The sequence below is a fragment of the Oncorhynchus gorbuscha genome, linkage group LG05 (genome assembly GCF_021184085.1).
Source record: "Oncorhynchus gorbuscha isolate QuinsamMale2020 ecotype Even-year linkage group LG05, OgorEven_v1.0, whole genome shotgun sequence".
NCBI classification, from domain to species: domain Eukaryota; kingdom Metazoa; phylum Chordata; class Actinopteri; order Salmoniformes; family Salmonidae; genus Oncorhynchus; species Oncorhynchus gorbuscha.
The window spans coordinates 14,074,033-14,097,104 of NC_060177.1; positions in this window are offsets into that span (position 1 = coordinate 14,074,033).

The window sequence follows — 23,072 nt, forward strand, 5'->3', positions numbered from 1 at the left end:
CCTGTTTGAAGACGATTCCGTGGAGCATTAGTTTGATGGGCTGAAACAGCCAGAGTTAAACCAACAGGCCTCAGTAAAATAAGCCAGACCATATTTCTAACTTTCTGGACGTTGTCTGAAAGACAAATAGATGTTTGACATGTGTCCATCTGACAGGTGGCATCTCAATGGTTTTGTCTGGATGGCTAACACTGGGTACTGTTAAGCATTATGGTTCTATTTCTATACTTTCTCTATGCATCTCCATGTGTGTGTGTGTGTGTGTGTGTGTGTGTGTGTGTGTGTGTGTGTGTGTGTGTGTGTGTGTGTGTGTGTGTGTGTGTGTGTGTGTGTGTGTGTGTGTGTGTGTGTGTGTGTGTGTGTGTGTGTGTGTGTGTGTGTGTGTGTGTGTGTGTGTGTGTGTGTGTGTGTTAATAGTCCATGAGAAGAAAAGCTCTTGTGTTCAGTATTCAAGGAATGCTATGTGATTTCTGAAAGGCCTACAGGTATAAGTGGTAGTGATGCTGGTGGAATGCCTGTCTATGAGATTCTCTCTCTCTCTCTCTCTCTCTCTCTCTCAATTCAATTGACTTTAAATCAAAAGATAATTATCTCCCTCTCTCTCTCTCTCTCTCTGTCAGTGTGTGTGTGTGTGTGTGTGTGTGTGTGTGTGTGTGTGGGGGGGGGTGGGTTGGTGTTTGTGTTTCAATGGGCTTCTCTGTCTTATCTATGTCTGTCTGGGTGAGTTTTTAGTATGCCATGTATCATGTAGCTCTGTACTCATTAACCCTGTCTGTGGAGCCAGCCTGCAGTTCATACAAGGCGTATATAGCAGCCTCTCCAGCCTGCAGCCGCTGCTCTGGGATCAGTGTGATGGAGAGAGAATGAGATCAGGTTACGCCAGGGATAATCCCCCCAAAGCCCTTTTGTTCTGGGCTAAAGCGCTGGATATTATCCTATCCATAAGTGATTTTAATTGGTTGTCTCATATGACACATGCGCCCGCCCACTGCTAATTCCGCCCTGTAATTGGCTGAGAGCCTTCTGTGTCTGAGAGCTGCATTTTAAGTTCAGATGACAATAATGGTTTAGGTGGCGTGGTGGTTAGAGGTTGGATGGTCAGTGTGTGGAGGATGGTCAGTGTGTGGAGGTGACCAGTACCCTGACTCACTACACTGTCTCTGTCTGTCTGACTGTCTGACTTTGTTGCTGTTTTCATCACTGTGTAGAACGGGAGGGAGGTTATTTAATTGTCTCAGACACGGTTGTCTGTCTGTCTGTCCAGCTCCCTTATTGAAGGCTTGCCTCCCCAGATGACAGTAGATAATGGGTTACCATTGTAATCATGAGGTCTTTGATTACCACGGATGGCTGTAATGCTATCTCCTGCTAGCTCCATTCACCAAGCCTGGCCAGCACCTGGGACCCTGCCTGCCTCCCTGCCTGCCTGGTGGGCTTGTTGGCTGGCCTCATGGATTCTGCTGTCTGGCTGCCGGTCAGAAACAGACTCCATGAGGGTGGTATGAGGGCCCGACGTCCACAGGTGGGGGTTGTGTTTACAGCCCAACACCGTGCCGGACGTTTGGCATTTGCCAGAGAACACCAAGATTGGCAAATTTGCCACTGGCGCCCTGTGCTCTTCACAGATGAAAGCAGGTTCACACTGAGCACATGTGACAGACGTGACAGAGTCTGGAGACGCCGTGGATAACGTTCTGCTGCCTGCAACATCCTCCAGCATGACCGGTTTGGTGGTGGGTCAGTCATGGTGTGGGGTGGCATTTCTTTGGGGGGCCGCACAGCCCTCCATGTGCTCGCCAGAGGTAGCCTGACTGCCATTAGGTACCGAGATGAGATCCTCAGACCCCTTGTGAGACCATATGCTGGTGCGGTTGGCCCTGGGTTCATCCTAATGCAAGACAATGCTAGACCTCATGTGGCTGGAGTGTGTCAGCAGTACTGAGCCTCATTTTGACTTGTTTTAAGGACATTACATCAAAGTTGGATCAGCCTGTAGTGTGGTTTTCCACTTTAATTTTGAGTGTGACTCCAAATCCAGACCTCCATGGGTTGATAAATTTGATTTCCATTGATAATTATTGTGTGATTTTGTTGTCAGCACATTCAAATATGTAAAGAAAAAAGTATTTAATAAGAATGTTTAATTAATTCAGATCTAGGATGTTTTTTAGTGTTCCCTTTATTTTTTTGAGCAGTGCATATAGAAGTCAGGACCCCATATGTGAGTCAATATACTGTAGAGTGAGATGACATTGTTGGGTTTTTTAGAGGTACATTTACTTGTATGTCTTATCTGTGATGTAGAGTATCTGTCTAAATGTGTTTTTCTTTTTGATGAACGTTGTGCTTGTAAATGTGGTGTGTTGGTTTTGCAAGTGTTGCTTAGAAAGAAAGGCATCCGGTACAAAGGGATGAGAAGATGAGGAAGTAGAACAATTGTCAGTTTGGTGAAGGAAGAATCAGATCAGATGGTGTTAGAGGGAGGTCTGGCACCACAGGAACCATAGGCATTCGGCACAACTTCTTGTTGTAGCTCATTCATTCCTCATGGTTGGTATCCCTCTGTGGACTATAACACAAACTGGATTTCACCTGATGATGAGCAAGAAGTTAAAATGGTGTAAGGCACATGGGAGCTCAATAACATAGTAAACACACATCCACACTATTCAAATTATCTTCTGCGTTGTGTTAGAAGGAGGAGGAGTTGGGGTAGGAAAATAATGGGAGGTACTGTAAAGGAAAGGGAGGAGAGGTTAGGGTGTGTTGGGGCACAGAGACAGAGACTGAGTGTGTGTGTGTGTGTGTGTGTGTGTGTGTGTGTGTGTGTGTGTGTGTGTGTGTGTGTGTGTGTGTGTGTGTGTGTGTGTGTGTGTGTGTGTGTGTGTGTGTGTGTGTGTGTGTGTGTGTGTGTGTGTGTGTGTGTGTGTGTGGTACCCCCTCCCTACCCTTCTCTAGGGGTCGTTCCTAGTAATGTGGGCTCCCCTTCTCCTCCTCCTTCTCCTCCTTCTCCTCCTTCTCCTCCTCATCCCCCCCAGGGTGACTCTGTGGCCCATAGGGCCCCTCACTCCCCCGCTCCCTGGGCTAACTCTGGAGTTTTACAACTCCTTCTATTACAATCATCATCCACAGACACAACCACTAATGAATGACTGTTGAGGCAGCTGAGGGGGATCCATGGTTTAGAGAAAGAGATCCAGGGTTTAGGGAGAGGGAGAGGGAGAGAGAGAGATTTAAACTCAGTCTTTAACCATTCCTGACATTAAATCAGAGTAAAAATCCCCTGTCTTAGGTCAGTTAGGATCACCACTTTATTGTGAAATGTCAGAATAATAGTAGAGAGAATTATTTATTTCAACATATTTTTCTTTCATCACATTCCCAGTGGGTCAGAAGTTTACATGCACTCAATTAGTATTTGGTAGCATTGCCTTTAAATTGTTTAACTTGGGTCAAACATTTCGGAGAGCCTTCTACCAGCTTCCCACAATAAATTGGGTAAATTATGGCCCATTCCTCCTGACAGAGCTGGTGTAACTGAGTCAGGTCTGCAGGCCTCCTTGCTCGCACACACTTTTTCAGTTCTGCTCACAAATGTTCTATAGGATTGAGGTCAGAGCTTTGTGATGGGCACTCCCCTACCTTGACTTTGTTGTCCTTTAAGCCATTTTTCCACAACTTTGGAAGTATGCTTGGGGTCATTGTCCATTTGGAAGACCCTTTTGCGACCAAGCTTTAATAATATATAATAATAATATATGCCATTTAGCAGACGCTTTTATCCAAAGCGACTTACAGTCATGTGTGCATACATTCTACGTATGGGTGGTCCCGGGGATCGAACCCACTACCCTGGCGTTACAAGCGCCATGCTCTACCAACTGAGCTACAGAAGGACCTCTTAGGGATCCCTTAACCTGTTGCGACGAGCAATCCCGTATCCGGGAGCGTAATTATAGCCTCAAGCTCATTACCATAACGCAACGTTAACTATTCATGAAAATCGCAAATGAAATGAAATAAATATATTGGCTCACAAGTTTAGCCTTTTGTTAACAACACTGTCATCTCAGATTTTCAAAAAATGGTTTTCAACCATAGCTACACAAGCATTTGTGTAAGAGTATTGATAGCTAGCATAGCATTAAGCATAGCAGGTTCCGGTTGGAGCGAGTGGTCGCATCTGCACTTCGCTCCCGCGGGTAGTATAACTTTTTCATTATATTTCATTATAGCACAACGGTTTGATTTGTCTAATCTTAGCAATTTCTTCTCAGCTAGCTACATAGCCGTCTTTGTATCAAAGATAATTGCGTAATTATCGTATTTCGCCGTCCTAACGTAGTCTTCACTACCCAGCTAGCTAACGTCCACTGATTAGCTGCACTGGAGAAACTATTACACTCAACTGAACGAATTGATTAGTGTAGTGTTAGCTAGCTACATAGCTGTCTTTGCTGTCTTCGTATCATCGTATCCAAGATAATTGTGTTGTTTAGGTTTAGAGTGTGTAGTCTTAGAGTGATTATCTTAATTTACCGAGGTTAGCTAGCCAGCTATTTGTCGTCCTTAACGTAGGAGACTCTGCTAGCTAGCCAACAGCTAGCCAACAGCTAGCCAACGTCTACCGAATTGACTCACAACCCGGTCGCATTCACAGGTAGTATCACATTTTCACTTCATTTCATTACAGTACAACGGTTTGATTTGTTTGATCGTAGCTAGCTACATAGCTAGCTACATAGCCGTCTTTGTATCAAAGATAATTGTGTAGTCTAGAGCGATTTTCTAGGTTCGCTAGCCAGCTATTGTCGTTCTTTTAACGCAACGCAACGTAACGTAAACAACACTGCTAGCTAGCCAGCTAGCCCCCGAATAGCAACACTGCAGAAACTATTACACTCAACGGAACGACTTGATTAGTGTAGTGTCAACAACGCACCCACTGCCAGCTGGCCTACTTCAGCAGTACTGTATCATTTTAATCATTTTAGTCAATAAGATTCTTGCTACGTAGCTTAACTTTCTGAACATTCGAGACGTGTAGTCCACTTGTCATTCCAATCTCCTTTGCATTAGCGTAGCCTCTTCTGTAGCCTGTCAACTATGTGTCTGTTTATCCCTGTTCTCTCCTCTCTGCACAGACCATACAAACGCTCCACACCGCGTGGCCGCGGCCACCCTACTCTGGTGGTCCCAGCGCGCACGACCCACGTGGAGTTCCAGGTCTCCGGTAGCCTCTGGAACTGCCAATCTGCGGTCAACAAGGCAGAGTTCATCTCAGCCTATGCCTCCCTCCAGTCCCTCGACTTCTTGGCACTGACGGAAACATGGATCACCACAGACAACACTGCTACTCCTACTGCTCTCTCTTCGTCCGCCCACGTGTTCTCGCACACACCGAGAGCGTCTGGTCAGCGGGGTGGTGGCACCGGGATCCTCATCTCTCCCAAGTGGTCATTCTCTCTTTCTCCCCTTACCCATCTGTCTATCGCCTCCTTTGAATTCCATGCTGTCACAGTTACTAGCCCTTTCAAGCTTAACATCCTTATCATTTATTGCCCTCCAGGTTCCCTCGGAGAGTTCATCAATGAGCTTGATGCCTTGATAAGCTCCTTTCCTGAGGACGGCTCACCTCTCACAGTTCTGGGCGACTTTAACCTCCCCACGTCTACCTTTGACTCTTTCCTCTCTGCCTCCTTCTTTCCACTCCTCTCCTCTTTGACCTCACCCTCTCACCTTCCCCCTACTCACAAGGCAGGCAATACGCTCGACCTCATCTTTACTAGATGCTGTTCTTCCACTAACCTCATTGCAACTCCCCTCCAAGTCTCCGACCACTACCTTGTATCCTTTTCCCTCTCGCTCTCATCCAACACCTCCCACACTGCCCCTACTCGGATGGTATCGCGCCGTCCCAACCTTCGCTCTCTCTCCCCCGCTACTCTCTCCTCTTCCATCCTATCATCTCTTCCCTCCGCTCAAACCTTCTCCCACCTATCTCCTGATTCTGCCTCCTCAACCCTCCTCCCCTCCCTCTCTGCATCCCTTGACTCTCTATGTCCCCTATCCTCCAGGCCGGCTCGGTCCTCCCCTCCCGCTCCGTGGCTCGATGACTCATTGCGAGCTCACAGAACAGGGCTCCGGGCAGCCGAGCGGAAATGGAGGAAAACTCGCCTCCCTGCGGACCTGGCATCCTTTCACTCCCTCCTCTCTACATTTTCCTCCTCTGTCTCTGCTGCTAAAGCCACTTTCTACCACGCTAAATTCCAAGCATCTGCCTCTAACCCTAGGAAGCTCTTTGCCACCTTCTCCTCCCTCCTGAATCCTCCTCCCCTCCCCCTCCTCCCTCTCTGCAGATGACTTCGTCAACCATTTTGAAAAGAAGGTCGACGACATCCGATCCTCGTTTGCTAAGTCAAACGACACCGCTGGTTCTGCTCACACTGCCCTACCCTGTGCTCTGACCTCTTTCTCCCCTCTCTCTCCAGATGAAATCTCGCGTCTTGTGACGGCCGGCCGCCCAACAACCTGCCCGCTTCAAATCAAATCAAATCAAATTTATTTATATAGCCCTTCGTACATCAGCTGATATCTCAAAGTGCTGTACAGAAACCCAGCCTAAAACCCCAAACAGCAAACAATGCAGGTGTAAAAGCACGGTGGCTAGGAAAAACTCCCTAGAAAGGCCAAAACCTAGGAAGAAACCTAGAGAGGAACCGGGCTATGTGGGGTGGCCAGTCCTCTTCTGGCTGTGCCGGGTAGAGATTATAACAGAACATGACCAAGGTGTTCAAATGTTCATAAATGACCAGCATGGTCAAATAATAATAAGGAAGAACAGTTGAAACTGGAGCAGCAGCACAGTCAGGTGGACTGGGGACAGCAAGGAGCCATCATGTCAGGTAGTCCTGGGGCATGGTCCTAGGGCTCAGGTCCTCCGAGAGAGAGAAAGAAAGAGAGAATTAGAGAGAGCATATGTGGGGTGGCCAGTCCTCTTCTGGCTGTGCCGGGTGGAGATTATAACAGAACGTGGCCAAGATGTTCAAATGTTCATAAATGACCAGCATGGTTGAATAATAGTAAGGCAGAACAGTTGAAACTGGAGCAGGAGCATGGCCAGGTGGACTGGGGACAGCAAGGAGTCCTCATGTCAGGTAGTCCTGGGACATGGTCCTAGGGCCCAGGCCAGTTGAAACTGGAGCAGCAGCATGGCCAGGTGGACTGGGGACAGCAAGGAGTCATCATGTCAGGTAGTCCTGGGGCATGGTCCTAGGGCTCAGGTCCTCCGAGAGAGAGAAAGAAAGAGAGAAGGAGAGAATTAGAGAACGCACACTTAGATTTACACAGGACACCGAATAGGACAGGAGAAGTACTCCAGATAAACAAACTGACCCTAGCCCCCCGACACATAAACTACTGCAGCATAAATACTGGAGGCTGAGACAGGAGGGGTCAGGAGACACTGTGGCCCCATCCGAGGACACCCCCGGAAAGGGCCAAACAGGAAGGATATAACCCCACCCACTTTGCCAAAGCACAGCCCCCACACCACTAGAGGGAAATCTTCAACCACCAACTTACCATCCTGAGACAAGGCCGAGTATAGCCCACAAAGATCTCCGACACGGTACAACCCAAGGGGGGGGGGGGGGGGAGGAAATCCAGACAGGCCGACCACAACAGTGAATCAACCCACCCAGGTGACGCACCCCCCCAGGGACGGCACGAGAGAGCCCCAGCAAGCCAGTGACTCAGCCCCCGTAACAGGGTTAGAGGCAGAGTATCCCAGTGGAAAAAGGGGAACCGGCCAGGCAGAGAGAGCAAGGGCGGTTCGTTGCTCCAGAGCCTTTCCGTTCACCTTCCCACTCCTGGGCCAGACTACACTCAATCATATGACCCACTGAAGAGATGAGTCTTCAGTAAAGACTTAAAGGTTGAGACCGAGTTTGCGTCTCTGACATGGGTAGGCAGACCGCTTGACCCTATCCCCTCCTCTCTTCTCCAGACCATTTCCGGAGACCTTCTCCCTTACCTCACCTCGCTCATCAACTCATCCCTGACCGCTGGCTACGTCCCTTCCGTCTTCAAGAGAGCGAGAGTTGCACCCCTTCTGAAAAAACCTACACTCGATCCCTCCGATGTCAACAATTACAGACCAGTATCCCTTCTTTCTTTTCTCTCCAAAACTCTTGAACGTGCCGTCCTTGGCCAGCTCTCCCGCTATCTCTCTCTGAATGACCTTCTTGATCCAAATCAGTCAGGTTTCAAGACTAGTCATTCAACTGAGACTGCTCTCCTCTGTATCACGGAGGCGCTCCGCACTGCTAAAGCTAACTCTCTCTCCTCTGCTCTCATCCTTCTAGATCTATCGGCTGCCTTCGATACTGTGAACCATCAGATCCTCCTCTCCACCCTCTCCGAGTTGGGCATCTCCGGCGCGGCCCACGCTTGGATTGCGTCCTACCTGACAGGTCGCTCCTACCAGGTGGCGTGGCGAGAATCTGTCTCCTCACCACGCGCTCTCACCACTGGTGTCCCCCAGGGCTCTGTTCTTGGCCCTCTCCTATTCTCGCTATACACCAAGTCACTTGGCTCTGTCATAACCTCACATGGTCTCTCTTATCATTGCTATGCAGACGACACACAATTAATCTTCTCCTTTCCCCCTTCTGATGACCAGGTGGCGAATCGCATCTCTGCATGTCTGGCAGACATATCAGTGTGGATGACGGATCACCACCTCAAGCTAAACCTCGGCAAGACGGAGCTGCTCTTCCTCCCGGGAAGGACTGCCCGTTCCATGATCTCGCCATCACGGTTGACAACTCCATTGTGTCCTCCTCCCAGAGTGCCAAGAACCTTGGCGTGATCCTGGACAACACCCTGTCGTTCTCAACCAACATCAAGGCGGTGGCCCGTTCCTGTAGGTTCATGCTCTACAACATCCGCAGAGTACGACCCTGCCTCACACAGGAAGCGGCGCAGGTCCTAATCCAGGCACTTGTCATCTCCCGTCTGGATTACTGCAACTCGCTGTTGGCTGGGCTCCCTGCCTGTGCCATTAAACCCCTTCAACTCATCCAGAACGCCGCAGCCCGTCTGGTGTTCAACCTTCCCAAGTTCTCTCACGTCACCCCGCTCCTCCGTTCTCTCCACTGGCTTCCAGTTGAAGCTCGCATCCGCTACAAGACCATGGTGCTTGCCTACGGAGCTGTGAGGGGAACGGCACCTCAGTACCTCCAGGCTCTGATCAGGCCCTACACCCAAACAAGGGCACTGCGTTCATCCACCGCTGGCCTGCTCGCCTCCCTACCACTGAGGAAGTACAGCTCCCGCTCAGCCCAGTCAAAACTGTTCGCTGCCCTGGCCCCCCAATGGTGGAACAAACTCCCTCACGACGCCAGGACAGCGGAGTCAATCACCACCTTCCGGAGACACCTGAAACCCCACCTCTTTAAGGAATACCTAGGATAGGATAAGTAATCCCTCTCACCCCCTTAAGTTTTAGATGCACTATTGTAAAGTGACTGTTCCACTGGATGTCATAGGGTGAATGCACCAATTTGTAAGTCACTCTGGATAAGAGCGTCTGCTAAATGACTTAAATGTAATGTAATGCATAGCATTAAGCCTAGCATTAAGCCTAGCATTCAGCAGGCAACATTTTCACAAAAACAAGAAAAGCATTCAAATAAAATCATTTACCTTTGAAGAACTTCTGAAGGTTTCAATGAGGAGACTCTCAGTTAGATAGCAAATGTTCAGTTTTTCCAAAAAGATTATTTGTGTAGGAGAAATCATTCCGTTTTGTTCATCACGTTTGGCTGAGAAAACCACCCGAAAATTCAGTCATTTACAACGCTAACTTTTTTCCAAATTAACTCCATAATATCGACAGAAACATGGCAAACGTTGTTTAGAATCAATCCTCAAGGTGTTTTTCACATATCTATTCGATGATAAGTCACTCGTGGCAGTTTGGTTTCTCCTCTGTTCAAAATGGAAAAATGCGCGCACCTGGAGATTACGCAATAGTTCCGACGGAGGACACCGAGCGGACACCTGGTAAATGTAGTCTCTTATGGTCAATTTTCCAATGATATGCCTACAAATACGTCACAATGCTGCAAACACCTTGAGAAAAACGACAGAAAGTGTAGGCTCTCTCCTTGCGCATTCACAGCCATATAAGGAGACATTGGAACACAGCGCCTCAAAAATCTGGCTCACTTCCTGTATGGAATTTCATCTTGGTTTCGCCTGTAGCATTAGTTCTGTGGCACTCACAGACAATATCTTTGCAGTTTCAAGAGGTTTGCAGGTTCAAGAGGTTAACGCTCCATTGCCGTTAGCGGGATAGATTTCACAACATCCGGTGAAATTGCAGAGCGCCAAATTCAAACTACAGAAATATAATATATTCAACATTCAAGAAAATATCAGTTTAATACATCAAACTAAAGCTTAACTTCTTGTTAATCCAGCCGCTGTCTCAGATTTCAAAAATGCTTTACTGCAAAAGTACACCATGAGATTATCTGAGGAGAGCGCCCTGCTTACAAAAACATGAAAATCATTTTTCAACCAGGCAGGTGCGACACAAAAGTCAGAAATAACGATATAATAAATGCCTTACCTTTGAAGATCTACATCTTTTTGCAATCCCAAATGTCTCAGTGACATAATGAATGGTCGTTTTATTGAATAAATTCCTTCTTTATATCCCCAAATGTCCATTTATTTGGCGCATTTGATTCAGAAATACACCGGTTCCAACTCGCCCAACATGCCTACAAAGTATCTAATAAGTTACATGTAAACTTGGTCCAAACATTTCAAACAACGTTTCTAATCCAACCGCAGGTACCCTAAAATATAAAAAGACAATAACATTTAAGACGGGATAAATAGTTTCCAATACCAAAGAAAAATAACACGGAGCCAGCTCTTGTTCACAAGCACCAAAAGACTAGATACCTTCTGAGTGACACGTAGAAAGAATAGGACTACTTCTTCATTCCTCAAAAGAAAAACATCAAACAATTTCTAAAGACTGTTGGCATCTACTGGAAGCCATAGGAACTGCAATCTGGGCCCTAATAAATCAGGTTTCCCATAGAAAGGCATTGGAAATCACAATGACCTCAAAAAAAAATCCCCTAGATGGATTGTGCTTAGGGTTTCACCTGCCAAATCAGTTCTGTTATACTCAAAGACCTTATTTTAACAGTTTTAGAAATGTTAGAATGTTTTCTATCCAATACTACCATATGCATATCCAAGCTTCTCGGCCTGAGTAACAGGCAGTTTACTTTGGGCACACTTTTCATCTCAAAGAAGTTTTAACTTTCTGACTGATGTCTTGAGATGTTGCTTCAATATAGCCACATCATTTTCCTACGTCATGATGTCATCTATTTTGTGAAATGCACCAGTCCCTCCTGCAGCAAAGCACCCCCACAACATGATGCTGTCACCCCCGTTCACGGTTGGGATGGTGATCTTCGGCTTGCAAGCCTCCCCCTTTATCCACCAAACATAACAATGGTCATTATGGCCAAACAGTTCTATTTTGCTTCATCAGACCAGAAAACATTTCTCCAAAAAGTAAGATCTTTGAACCAATGTGCAGTTGCAAACCGTAGTCTGCCTTTTTTATGGCGGTTTTGGAGCAGTGGCTTCTTCCTTGCTGAGCGGCCTTTCAGGTTATGTCGATATAGGACTGACTTTGCTGTGAATATAGATACTTTTGTACCTGTTTCCTCCAGCATCTTCACAAGGTCCTTTGCTGTTGTTCTGGGATTGATTTGCACTTTTTGCACCAAAGTACGTTCATCTCTAGGAGACAGAAAGTGTCTCCTTCCTGAGCGGTATGACGGCTGCATTGTTTTATGGTGTTTATACTTACATACTATTGTTTGTACAGATGAACGTGGTACCTTCAGGTGTTTGGAAATTGCTCCCAAGGATGAACCAGACTTGTGGAGGTCTACAATTTTTTCTGAGGTCTTGGCTGATTTCTTTTGATTTTCCCATGATGTCAAGCAAACAGGCACTGAGTTTGAAGGTAGGCCTTGAAATACATCCACAGGTAGACCTCTAATTGACTCAAATGATGTCAATTAGCCTATCAAAAGCTTCTAAAGCCATGACATAATTTTCTGGAATTTTCTAAGTTGTTTAAAGGCACAGTCAACTTAGTGTATGTAAACTTCTGACTAACTGGAATTGTGATACGGTGAATTATAAGTGAAATAATCTGTAAACAAATGTTGGAAAAATGACTTGTGTCATGCACAAAGTAGATGTCCTAACCGACTTGCCAAAACTATAGTTTGTTTAACAATACATTTGTGGAGTGGTTGAAAAACTAGTTTTAATGACTCCAACTTAAGTGTATGTAAACTTCCGACTTCAACTGTATAAATACTTGTTCTCCCCACTGTATATATATATATATATATATATATATATATATATATATATATATATATATATATATATATATACACAGTGGGGAGAACAAGTATTTGATGCACTGCCGATTTTACAGGTTTTCCTACTTACAAAGCATGTAGAGGTCTGGGATGGGCTACAGGACAATAGGCAAGCAGCTTGGTGAGAAGGCAACAACTGTTGGCGCAATTATTAGAAAATGGAAGAAGTTCAAGATGACGGTCAATCACCCTCGGTCTGGGGCACCATGCAAGATCTCACCTCGTGGGGCATCAATGATCATGAGGAAGGCGAGGGATCAGCCCAGAACTACATGGCAGGACCTGGTCAATGACCCGAAGAGAGCTGGGACCACAGTCTCAAAGAAAACCATTAGCAACACACTATGCCGTCATGGATTAAAATCCTGCAGCGCACGCAAGGTCCCCCTGCTCAAGCCAGCACATGTCCAGGCCCGTCTGAAATTTGCCAATGACCATCTGGATGATCCAGAGGAGGAATGGGAGAAGGTCATGTGGTCTGATGAGACAAAAATAGAGCTTTTTGGTCTAAACTCCACTCGCCGTGTTTGGAGGAAGAAGAAGGATGAGTACAACCCCAAGAACACCATCCCAACCGTGAAGCATGGAGGTGGAAACATCATTCTTTGGGGATGCTTTTCTGCAAAGGGGACAGGACGACTGCACCGTATTAAGGGGAGGATGGATGGGGCCATGTATGGGGCCATGCAAGATCTTGGCCAGCAACCTCCTTCCCTCAGTAAGAGCATTGAAGATGGGTCGTGGCTGGGTCTTCCAGCATGACAACGACCCGAAACACACAGCCAGGGCAACTAAGGAATGGCTCCGTAAGAAGCATCTCAAGGTCCTGGAGTGGCCTAGCCAGTCTCCAAACCTGAACCGGCGCCGACTGAGATGGCCGCCTCGCTTCGCGTTCCTAGGAAACTATGCAGTTTTTTGTTTTTTTAGGTGTTATTTCTTACATTAGTACCCCAGGTCATCTTAGGTTTCATTACATACAGTTGAGAAGAACTACTGAATATAAGATCAGCGTCAACTCACCATCAGTATGACCAAGAATATGTTTTCCGCGACGCGGATCCTGTGTTCTGCCTTACAAACAGGACAACGGAATGGATCGCATGCAGCGACCCAAGGAAACGACTCCGAAAAAGAGGGAAACGAGGCGGTGTTCTGGTCAGACTCCGAAAAAGGGCACATCGCGCACCACTTCCCAGCATTCTTCTTGCCAATGTCCAGTCTCTTGACAACAAGGTTGACGAAATCTGAGCAAGGGTGGCATTCCAGAGGGACATCAGAGACTGCAACGTTCTCTGCTTCACGGAAACATGGCTTACTGGGAAGACGCTATCCGATGCGGTGCAGCCAACGGGTTTCTCCACGCACCGCGCCGACAGGAACAATCATCTCTCTGGTAAGAAGAGTGGCGGGGGCGTATGCCTCATGACTAACGGGACATGGTGTGATGAAGGAAACATACAGGAACTCAAATCCTTCTGTTCACCTGATTTAGAATTCCTCACAATCAAATGTAGACCGCATTATCTACCAAGAGAATTCTCTTCGATTATAATCACAGCCGTATATATCCCCCCCAAGCAGACACATCGATGGCTCTGAACGAACTTTATTTAACTCTTTGCAAACTGGAAACCATTTATCCGGAGGCTGCATTCATTGTAGCTGGGGATTTTAACAAAGCTAATCTGAAAACAAGACTCCCTAAATTTTATCAGCATATCGATTGCGCAACCAGGGGTGGTAAAACCTTGGATCATTGTTACTCTAACTTCCGCAACGCATATAAGGCCCTGCCCCGCCCCCCTTTCGGGAAAGCTGACCACGACTCCATTTTGCTGATCCCTGCCTACAGGCAGAAGCTAAAACAAGAGGCTCCCACGCTGAGGTCTGTCCAACGCTGGTCAGACCAAGCTGACTCTACACTCCAAGACTGCTTCCATCACGTGGACTGGGACATGTTTCGTATTGCGTCAGATGAAAATATTGACGAATACGCTGATTCGGTGTGCGAGTTCATTAGAACGTGCGTCGAAGATGTCGTTCCCATAGCAACGATAAAAACATTCCCAAACCAGAAACCGTGGATTGATGGCAGCATTCACGTGAAACTGAAAGTGGGAACCACTGCTTTTAATCAGGGCAAGGTGTCTGGTAACATGTCCGAATATAAACAATGCAGCTATTCCCTCCGTAAGGCTATTAAACAAGCTAAGCGTCAGTACAGAGACAAAGTGGAATCTCAATTCAATGGCTCAGACACAAGAGGCATGTGGCAGGGTCTACAGTCAATCACGGACTACAAGAAGAAACCCAGCCCAGTCACGGACCAGGATGTCTTGCTCCCAGGCAGACTAAATAACTTTTTTGCCCGCTTTGAGGACAATACAGTGCCACTGACACGGCCTGCAACGAAAACATGCGGTCTCTCCTTCACTGCAGCCGAGGTGAGTAAGACATTTAAACGTGTTAACCCTAGCAAGGCTGCAGGCCCAGACGGCATCCCCAGCCGCGCCCTCAGAGCATGCACAGACCAGCTGGCCGGTGTGTTTACGGACATATTCAATCAATCCCTATACCAGTCTGCTGTTCCCACATGCTTCAAGAGGGCCACCATTGTTCCTGTTCCCAAGAAAGCTAAGGTAACTGAGCTAAACGACTACCGCCCCGTAGCACTCACTTCCGTCATCATGAAGTGCTTTGAGAGACTAGTCAAGGACCATATCACCTCCACACTACCTGACACCCTAGACCCACTCCAATTTGCTTACCGCCCAAATAGGTCCACAGACGATGCAATCTCAACCACACTGCACACTGCCCTAACCCACCTGGACAAGAGGAATACCTATGTGAGAATGCTATTCATCGACTACAGCTCGGCATTCAACACCATAGTACCCTCCAAGCTCGTCATCAAGCTCGAGACCCTGGGTCTCGACCCCGCCCTGTGCAACTGGGTACTGGACTTCCTGACGGGCCGCCCCCAGGTGGTGAGGGTAGGCAACAACATCTACTCCCCGCTGATCCTCAACACGGGGGCCCCACAAGGTTGCGTTCTGAGCCCTCTCCTGTACTCCCTGTTCACCCACGACTGCGTGGCCACGCACGCCTCCAACTCAATCATCAAGTTTGCGGACGACACAACAGTGGTAAGCTTGATTACCAACAACGACGAGACGGCCTACAGGGAGGAGGTGAGGGCCCTCGGAGTGTGGTGTCAGGAAAATAACCTCACACTCAACGTCAACAAAACTAAGGAGATGATTGTGGACTTCAGGAAACAGCAGAGGGAACACCCCCCTATCCACATCGATGGAACAGTAGTGGAGAGGGTAGCAAGTTTTAAGTTCCTCGGCATACACATCACAGACAAACTGAATTGGTCCACTCACACTGACATCGTCGTGAAGAAGGCGCAGCAGCGCCTCTTCAACCTCAGGAGGCTGAAGAAATTTGGCTTGTCACCAAAAGCACTCACAAACTTCTACAGATGCACAATCGAGAGCATCCTGGCGGGCTGTATCACCACCTGGTACGGCAACTGCTCCGCCCTCAACCGTAAGGCTCTCCAGAGGGTAGTGAGGACTGCACAACGCATCACCGGGGGCAAACTACCTACACCACCCGATGTTACAGGAAGGCCATAAAGATCATCAAGGACATCAACCACCCGAACCACTGCCTGTTCACCCCGCTATCATCCAGAAGGCGAGGTCAGTACAGGTGCATCAAAGCTGGGACCGAGAGACTGAAAAACAGCTTCTATCTCAAGGCCATCAGACTGTTAAACAGCCACCACTAACATTGAGTGGCTGCTGTCAACACACTGTCATTGACACTGACCCAACTCCAGCCACTTTAATAATGGGAATTGATGGGAAATGATGTAAATATATCACTAGCCACTTTAAACAATGCTACCTTATATAATGTTACTTACCCTACATTATTCATCTCATATGCATATGTATATACTGTACTCTACATCATCGACTGCATCCTTATGTAATACATGTATCACTAGCCACTTTAACTATGCCACTTTGTTTACTTTGTCTACACACTCATCTCATATGTATATACTGTACTCGATACCATCTACTGTATGCTGCTCTGTACCATCACTCATTCATATATCCTTATGTACATATTCCTTATCCCCTTACACTGTGTATAAGACAGTAGTTTTGGAATTGTTAGTTAGATTACTTGTTGGTTATCACTGCATTGTCGGAACTAGAAGCACAAGCATTTCGCTACACTCGCATTAACATCTGCTAACCATGTGTATGTGACAAATACATTTGTTGAAAGTTTGTATTGCCCAGCGACAGCCCCGAAACCTGAATGATCTGGAGAAGGTCTGTATGGAGGAGTGGGTCAAAATCCCTGCTGCAGTGTGTGCAAACCTGGTCAAGAACTACAGGAAACATATGATCTCTGTAATTGCAAACAAAGGTTTCTTTACCAAATATAAGTTCTGCTTTTCTGATGTATCAAATACTTTGTCATGCAATGAAACACAAATTAATCACTTAAAAATCATACAATGTGATTTTCTGGATTTTTGTTTTAGATTCCGTCTCTCACAGTTGAAGTGTACCTATGATAAAAATGTAAGACCTCTACATGCTTTGTAAGTAGTGTCATGATGTTGCCCTATTTGAGTACAGCGAGCACCATCCCCCGCTCTCTGCTTCTACAACCAGACTGCTGTGTTCAGAGGTCGTAAATTCCTCTGAAGACCTTGCCTCATGGCCACACAGTATTAGAGATTGGATAAACTTTCACAGAGGACAAAGGAAATCATTCCACCTCACAGAACTTGAGGTACGAACAAATTTCATGTTCCAGAGAAAGTGTAAAAGATCGGTGAAGAATCCAGCTACAAACTGGTCTGTTTGTCACAACAGCTCAAGAGAGACGTGTGGCCACATTACCATAATGCTGTTTATATAATTGTTACAACTTCTACAAATGGTGCGGTGGAGGAGTCAAACGCAGAGAGCAGGTAATATCGTACGTGAATCTGTTTATTCCAATGACAGTGGAGACATGGACATGCCAACACTAGGGCGTAAGAAACCACCCGTCCAAAATGCACAGGACTAAAACTGTCCAGAAAATAATGAGGAATACACTTATACACCAACACCAAAATAACAGAGAACAAGCCCGCACAAATACCCAGCGGGCCTAGTGCCCTTAAATAGCCTACAAACAAACACTAACTCAAAACAGGTGTACCCAATTAAACCCAATAAACAGAAACAAACGGAAAGGGAATCGATGGCAGCTAATAGGCCGGCGACGACGACCGCCGAGCACCGCCCGAACAGGAAGAGGCACCATCTTCGGCGAGATTCGTGACAATAATAGTCTCAGATATGAGGTTTACATCAAATTGTTATATAAGATGAATGAGTAAGTATGATACTGTTTGTATCATGGTGTAATATGATTGTGGACTGTTAAATGAAGAATAATACAATTCCCAATTGGATTTGAACTAAATCAGAGGAACGCTCCTGAGCCCAGTTAGGGTCAGACATCCTGGGACAGCCCTCTTCGGCCCTTCCGAATAAAAAACAACTTTGAGAAATTATCACCAGACCAATCTTACCTCAATTACGAGATGACTAAAGGTTGTAGAATATTTTAAACATACCACATGGTAAAACTCTTAGACTATCGATACCGACAGAATAAGAACAAGTCTTTGATATTTATTACTAGTCTGCAGCTAGGATTACGGTCTAATTGAACGCGAAGAATGACAACAGCCAAAACCTCGATTCTATAATGAATGTCACTTTGAACTATCCCCTCTAACCAAGACAGAGAGAGAGAGAGAGAGAGAGAGAGAGGGAGAGAGACGGACAATTCTACCAAAAGAAAGACTTTTCACCAGCGATCAAGATGACACACTGAACGTAAATATATATATATGTTCATGTGTAAAGGATTAGCATTTTGATTATTATAGTTAACTCTATAGGGACTTCTTAGTCGACCCCCCATTGCACCTTTGTCTAACAAGCCGCCATGCCGGTTCAGCCCACTAGGGCACATCCTATTATTTCATGTAACCATATCTACTGTTTGTTTATGCATTTCTGTGAATTACTTAGTTAGTCATAAATAAATGATTTAAGACAATTGATGTATGGATGACTCATAATGAAGACTGGATTCGTGCAGATAACCAACAATTTACGATGTTTGGAATGAGACTAACGTAAGATAAACAAATCATTAATCAGAAGACTATTGATCCGATATGAAAATATCTGAAAGGTTATATTGGGAAATTATTACTTTCCTTAGTGCCCCAACTTCCTAGTTAATTACAGTATATGATTATTCAATTTAATTGAGTAACTAATTACAGAGTATATTTGATAAAAACGAAGTCTTCAGTTTAATGATAGTAAAGACACGACAGTAGGAAAACCTGCAAAATCGACAGTTTATCAAATAATTGTTCTCCCCACTGTGTATATATATATATATATATATATATATATATATGAGAGAGAGGGAGGGAGAGAGAGATTGAGAGAGAGAGAGAGAGAGGGAGAGAGAGAGAGAGAGAGAGAGAGAGAGAGAGAGAGAGAGAGAGAGAGAGAGAGAGAGAGAGAGAGAGAGAGAGAGAGAGAGAGAGAGAGAGAGAGAGAGAGAGAGAGAGAGAGAGAGAGAGAGAGAGAGAGAGAGAGAGAGAGAGAGAGAGAGAGAGAGAAAGTGATACAGTGGGGCAAAACAGTATTTAATCAGCCACCAATTGTGCAAGTTCTCCCATTTAAAAACATGAGAGAGGCCTGTAATTTTCATCATATGTACACTATGACAGACAAAATGAGAAAAATAAATACATTTTTTATGAATTTATTTGCAATTTATGGTGGAAAACAAACCCTCCCAAAATCCATTTTAATTCCAGGGGTGAATTCTTTCGCACTTTGAAGACACAAAATATTTTTTATTGTGAAGCAAACAAGAAATAAAACTGAAGACTTGAGCGTACATAATTAACCTCCTCCTCAAAGTCAATGCATTGTCGAGCCACCTTTTGCAGCAATTACAGCTGCAAGTCTCTTGGGGTATGTCTCTATATGTCTCTATAAGCTTGGCACATCTAGACACTGGGATTTGTGCCCATTCTTCAAGGCAAAACTGCTCCAGCTCCTTCAAGTTGGATGGTTTCTGCTGGTGTACAGCAATCTTTAAGTAATACCACAGATTCTCAATTGGAATGAGGTCTGGGCTTTGACTAGGCCATTCCAAGACATTTCAATGTTTCCCCAGAAACCACTCAAGTGTTGCTTTAGCAGTATGCTTAGGGTCATTGTCCTGCTGGAAGGTAAACCTTTGTCCCAGTCTCAAATCTCTGAAAGACAGAAACAGGTTTCCCTCAAGAATATCCCTATATTTAGCACCATACATCATACCTTCAATTCTGAGCAGTTTCCCAGTCTCTGCCAAGGAAAAACATCCCCACAGCATGATGCTGGGGATGGTATTTTCGGGTGATGAGAGGTGTTGGGTTTATGCCAGACATAGTGTTTTCCTTGATGGACAAAAATGTCAATTTTAGTCTCATCTGACCAGAGCAGCTTCTTCCATATGTTTGGGGAGTCTCCCACATGTCTTCTGGCGAACAACAAACATGTTTGCTTATTTTTGTCTTTAAGCAATGTCTTTTTTCTGGCCATTCTTCTGTAAAGCCCAGCTCTGTAGAGTGTACAGCTTAAAGTGGTCCTGTGGACAGATACCAGATACTCCAATCTCCGCTGTGGAACTTTGCAGCTCCTTCAGGGTTATCTTTGGTCTCTTTGTTACCTCTCTGATTAATGCCCTCCTTGCCTGGTCCATGAGATTTTTGCATGCACCCCTTTTCCATTTACTTTTTTATTTATTATTATTTTATTTTTTTGAAAGTCATTAAAAAAAAATCATTTCACCAGTTTAGACTATTTTATATATATCCATTATATGAAATCCAAATAAAAATCAATTTAAATTACAGGTAGTAATGCAACAAAATATGAAAAACGCCAAGGGGTGATGCATACTTTTGCAAGGCACTGTATAGAGAGAGATAGCCAAAACAACCCTCCTCTCACAAATAACTACTCAGAGCTAATCATAGATACACTTTGAATCAGGACCAAAGAAATGTAATAGTTTACAAGATGTTCCACTGCTTATTATTTCACGTTTATTTCAACTATGTCAACCATAGTTCAACACCGACAGTTGATGTAAAAAAAACATACCAGACCATATTTTTGTGGTTGCAGAAACATAAAAAACAACATACTGTCACACCCTGACCGTAGAGATCCTTTTAATTCTCGGTTTCGTTAGGTCAGGGTGTGACTAGGGGTGGGCAATCTATGTTTTCTATTTCTTTGTTGGCCTGGAATGGTTCCCAATCAGAGGCACCTGTCTATCGTTGTCTCTGATTGGAGATCATATTTAGGCAGCCTTTCTCACCTGTAGTTTGTGGGATCTTGTTTTGGGACTGTGCTGTTCAGCCCAACTATACTTTAAGTTTAGTTTGTATTTGTTGTTTTTTCAGTGTTCATTGAATAAAGTTAGATGTACGCTGACCACGCTGTACCTTGGTCCGATCCTTGCATCAACGACCGTGACAGAAGATCCCTCCACCCGTGGACCAAGCAGCGTGTCCAGGAGGAGCAGAGATCCTGAGTCTGGGAGGAAAGCCAGGAGTGGAGGACATCCTGGACGTGGGACAAAATCATGGCAGGAGACAGAAGCCCGCCATGGAAGCAGGCGGAGGCAGCGAGGGAGCAACAACGACGACACCGGGGTTCGCGGCCACGATGGAAGCCCGAGATGCAGCCTCAAAAGAAATTGGGGGGGTTGGTCGGTGTGTGAACCAGGGCCGAGGTGTAAACCAGGGCCAGTCCAAACGGGGTGGTCGGTGGAGCCGAGGGTTGAACCAGAGCCAGCCTGGAGGAAGGTGAACTTGGAGGGGAGTGAAGGTAGTGAATCAGAGACAGTTAAGGAGTTGATGAGGAAATTGGAGGAGAGAGTTATGAGAGAGCTGTGTTGGTGCATGAGGCACGACATTCACCCTAATGGGCGTGTCCTCAGTTTAATGCCACCTGAGTCAGCTCTCCATACTCGTCCTGACGAACCACGGTCCGGTTCCTCCGGCGACAATCCACAGTCCGGAGTCCCTGGCGACGATCTACAGTCCGGAGTCCCCGACGACGATCTACGGTCCGAAGCTTCCGGCGACGATCCCCGAACCAGAGCCGCCACCAAGGGTAGATGCCCACCCGGACCCTCCCCTATAGGTTCAGATTTTCGGCCGGGGTCCGCACCTTTGAGGGTGGTACTGTCATGCCCTGACCATAGAGATCCTTTTAGTTTTCTATTTGGTTATGTCAGGGAGTGACTAGGGTGGGCAATCTATGTTTTCTATTTCTTTGTTGGTTCCCAATAAGAGGCATATTTAGGCAGCCTTTTCCCACCTGTTTGTGGGATCTTGTTTTTTGTGTAGCTGCCTGTGAGCAGCCCAGAACGTCATTTTTAGTTTTCTTCTGTATTGTTTTTGGTGAGTTTCATATTTATTAAACATCTGGAAATCTAAGTACCCTGCGCCTTGGTCCATTCATTCAGACGAGCGTGACACATACATTCCTTTTTCTGTTTTTCTCCGTCTATCTTTGCAGATGCCTGATTGTATGTCATTGCCACACACAAAACATTTACAAATGGGAACAATCGATGTGGTGGAGATCAAACTGTGTCTCTGAACAGAACAGCTGTGTAAAACAATGGGGCTGTAACAGTAACAGCATGTGATATATAGTCTCCTGACTTCGCCTGTGATTTCACAAGATGCCAGTTCTCTACTTTCAAAGGGAATACTCAAATGGTAATATCAAGATAAATCAAGACAAAGCTGCAACATGACTTTTATATCCACTGTGCCACTTTCATAGGTGCCTGTGCTATGTTGATCTCGACTTGTACTGTATCCTTATGGGCCCTGAAAAACAGGGGAATACATTTCATTTTAGTGGTGGTGAGAGATGGGACAGATGGCTCTCTTTAGACCAATCCTTGAGGAGATGGAGAGGAGAGGAAAGACGTCCAGCTTTTGTCGTCTCTCTTAGTGAAGTTCTGTCTTCAATACAGGTTTTATTCTTCTAAATCACACAAACACATCGTCACACACACAGAAGTGCAGGGGGTTTACATCCCTACTCGAACACACACACACACACACACACACACACACACACACACACACACACACACACACACACACACACACACACACACACACACACACACACACACACACACACACACACACACACACACACACACACACACACACACACACACACACACACACACACACACACACTGTCATTGCTAAGCCTCTGAGAAAAGGCCTTGCAGGAAATGAAAGACACTTGTAGTAGTATAAGAATTTAGAGAGATATAGCAATATATATACTTACCTATGTGACAGAGGCAATACCAGTTCATGCAGTCCTTTGGTGGAAATTCAGCCCTGTTTGTAACACA